The sequence below is a fragment of the Homalodisca vitripennis genome, unplaced genomic scaffold (assembly GCF_021130785.1).
Source record: "Homalodisca vitripennis isolate AUS2020 unplaced genomic scaffold, UT_GWSS_2.1 ScUCBcl_7529;HRSCAF=15265, whole genome shotgun sequence".
Lineage (NCBI taxonomy): Eukaryota > Metazoa > Arthropoda > Insecta > Hemiptera > Cicadellidae > Homalodisca > Homalodisca vitripennis.
Genome location: NW_025783639.1, coordinates 1,178 through 5,103, shown reverse-complemented (window position 1 = coordinate 5,103; position 3,926 = coordinate 1,178). Strand labels below are relative to the sequence as shown.

Sequence of the window (3,926 nt, the reverse complement as noted above, 5' to 3'; positions counted from 1 at the left end):
GGAAGTTTCAATCAGAAAATTTATACCTTTTAGGCAATGAAGCCAAATCACAATTGGACAACTTATTGGTTGACGGTAAATGAGATAAGGGAGGTACTCCTAAAGATGCCCGAGGAGGCTCCCTTCGTACCCCGTTTTTTTGAATACACTTAGGACAGGTTGTTTTGCGATAACCAGCATGCCCACAGCCATAGCAGAAAAGTTTGCCTCTCTTTAGGACAATTACTGTACATGTGGCCTTCCTCACCACAATTCCAACATTTGGACTTCCTTGGGGCAAAAACTCGTAGGTTTATTAAGTGCATGAACTTGATGATTTGAGGAAATTCTTGCGATTATCAGTGCGAGAGTAAGCTAGATCAGGTTCTTAAGACGGTGCCTGGCCTAGGAGGAGGCCTACTATTTGTAGTTCTCAATCTTCCCAGCTCAGCCTTACGTCCCATTTGTCGGAGTTCATCAATAGAAGAGATCACAAACATACAGAGTTTGTCCTGCAAATAATGATTTAGATTCTTAAGAATCTGACGATGCCTGATGGGTTCCGGAATTGGATTTGACAAACGACCATAAAGACTCCTCCATAGAAGCAATGAAAAGATCAATATGCTCTAGATCGCCTTGAGTTCTGTTCATAATCTCCTGCAGCAACATATTCGTCATAATCCGGCGTCTGAAAAACAAGTTTCATCTCCGTACACAATTGCTCCCAGGAATTGACTCTGCCCACGGTCGACCGATACCAAATTAAAGCATTGCCGGTAAATAAATCAACTGCTGACCTAAAAAGTTGAGCTTCAGAAACTCCGCGAGCATGTGTTTTGATCTCTGTAATAAGTCGTCTTTTTCCTCCGCTGTGTCTTTATCCCAGTCCAGATCCACAGGTATACGCTCCACTCGCAAGTAAAGATGCCAAAGGCGGGCAGAAAGTCTTCGATATTCATTGTCTTTTGTATTTCCTTCATAAATCTTCAACTAGCTTTGACAGGTCATTGAATTTTTCCTCACATTCTTCAAGTTCGGTTTCAGCATTTAGATTACTGATAAACGTCTTTCCTTAATCTCAACATTATCAAGAAAAGCTTGAGAGAGCCTGGATCTCAATTCATTTGCATTTCCTGTAGTAGCTAAACCTCTAAGTTTCAACTCATATTCATTTTCATGACGACGTAAATAATATGCATTCATGGTGACAGCAGAAACCAAATTCCAAAGTGAAAAAAACGAAACACTCCACACAATTTAAGAAAAGATAAATAGAGGTGTAACAGTCAGTAAACAAAACCACTAATAATTACGAGTACCGACAAAAGTGTTGCAATATACAACAAGTTAAACCAACCATAATGTCCATATCAATCACCATCAGAACAAAACAAATTCACAAATATATTATATAGTCCCCACACAAGCCAGGCCCCACGTTGACAGCGCCAAATGTAGCGAATACATGCGGCCCTCTCTACTCTCCATGGTATAGTTAGGTGTGAGACTGGCCACATCGAACAGGAAGGACTTGAGCATCGCCTTGCCGTTAGTGGTCAAGTCCACCTCAGGGTTGAAACTGCAGCCCGTAGAGCCGTAGCTTGTCGTTGGCAATTCCGGTGATGAAGTTGCGCGATTGTGCAATCACTCTAAACGTCTCTGCGACCTTCTCTATGCTGTCCCCATGTGTCAATAGCACTGATTGTGACTTATCCAGACCCTTGAACAAAATACATTTAGGGTCCACATCTATAACAAACTGACCGTCTTCCTCTGCCATCTTTTCTAATGACTTGTCCACCAAACTCCTTGTTCATCATCTGCATTCCGTAACAGATACCTAAAACTGGAATTCCTATCCTGAAAATATCAGCGTCGTACCTTGGAGCATCCTCTGCATAAACCGAGAGCGAGGGGTAGGAATTTCCAAAATGGCTTTCACCTTTTTCAGGGTCAAACTCCTAGGCCAGGCACCGTCTTAGAACCTGATCTAGCTTACTCTCGCACTGATAATCGCAAGAATTCCTCAAATCATCAAGTTCATGCACTTAATAAACCTACGAGTTTTGCCCCAAGGAAGTCCAAATGTTGGAATTGTGGTGAGGAAGGCCACATGGTACAGTAATTGTCCTAAAGAGAGGAAACTTTTCTGCTATCGCTGTGGGCATCCTGGTTATCGCAAAACAACCCTGTCCTAAGTGTAGTTCAAAGAAACGGAGTACGAAGGGAGCCTCCTCGGGCATCTTAGGAGTACCTCCCTTATCTCATTTACCGTCAACCAATAAGTTGTCCAATTGTGATTTGGCTTCATTGCCTAAAGGTATAAATTTTCTGATTGAAACTTCCGCTAATGATCCTCGACCTTATCTACCAATTCGAATTTTTGGATTTAGTTGCAAAGCATTGTTAGATTCTGGAGCTTCAAATACAGTGATCGGAAGAGACCCTGATGTGGATTTTTGATAAGTTCCCGGCAAAACTTCGGCCATTGTCCAACCAATTTGTAGAAACTGCTGACCACCCAGAAACATAAGATTATTGGAAGAGCAAAACATTCCTATTACTCTCGCTCATAAAACAAAACATTTATCTGTCATTGTTGTACCTTCTCTATCTCAAACAATTATTTTGGGGATAGATTTTTGGAATGCTATGCATATTGGTTATGGACGCCTATGAGAAGTCCTGGGAATTTTCCTGAGAACCCACCAACACGAGGCCAGATATGTGCAATTGGTCTACAAGACTCTACCGTATTGACTACGTCACAAAGGGAAGACTTAAATAATCTTTTGGAGAAGTACTTTTTGCAATCAAGGAGAGAAATTAGGAAGAACCCATTTAGTGCAGCATAAAATTGACACTGGAGATGCTTCTCCCATAAAGCAACGCTACTATCCCATGTCTCCCGCTAGATTGCAGCTTGTGTATGCCGAACTTGATAAAATGATTGAACTGGGTGTGGTAGAACCTTCAAGAAGTGCTTGGTCCTCCCCAATCATACTTGTGGACAAACCTGATGGTGGCCAAAGGTTTTGCGTCGATTTCCGGAAAGTCAACTCAGTCACTTGCAGAGATGCTTACCCCTTACCTCATGTCACTTCGATTTTGGATCGCTTAAGGGATGCCCAATACTTGTCTGCGTTTGGATATCAAAAGCGCTTACTGGCAGATTCCCCTTGAAGCTTCAAGTAAAGAGAAAACTGCCTTTACAATCCAAGGAAGAGGTCTTTTCCACTTTAATGTTCTCCCATTTGGACTCCACAATGCACCAGCCACCTGGCAACGATTGGTTGATAATATATTAGGGATGGACTTGGAACCTTTTGTCTTTATCTACCTTGATGACGTAATAATAGTCACACAGACCTTTGAGAAACATCTTGAAATTCTGGAAGAAGTCTTCAAGCGGCTAGCAGCAGCTAATCTAACCTTAAATCAAGACAAGTGCCGATTTTGCCAACCTGAACTTCGATATTTGGGCTATATTGTCGATGCTAATGGCCTGAGAGTTGACCCTGAAAAGGTGAAAGCCATTTTGGAAAATTCCTACCCCTCGCTCAGTGAAGGAAGTCCGTGCATTCTGCGGTACTGCAAGTTGGTATCGGAGGTTTATCCCAAATTTTGCCTCTCGTCTTTATCCTCTTACTTCAATGCTGAGGAAACATAACAACTTTAAGTGGACCATTGAAGCTCAGAATGCTTTTGAAGATATAAAGGGTAACCTTGTAAAATCTCCAATCCTTTCTTGCCCCAGACTTTGGGAAGGGAATTTACCATTTCTTGTGACGCTTCGGCTGTTGGTGTTGGAGCGGTACTCTCCCAGATGTCAGAGGAAGGAGAAAATGTGATTGCCTATGCAAGTCGGAACGCTGAGCAAAACTGAGCAAAAGTTTTTCTGCTAACAGAGCGGGAGTGTTTTGGCCGTCATTTGGTCAATTGAA

The 3,926-nt window shown here is 42.2% G+C and overlaps 1 pseudogene; it reads right to left on the bottom strand.

The window, feature by feature from the left end:
* Positions 1-1,389: 1,389 nt before the first annotated feature.
* Positions 1,390-1,943, bottom strand: LOC124374214 (annotated as a pseudogene).
* Between the last annotated feature and the right edge of the window lie 1,983 nt (positions 1,944-3,926).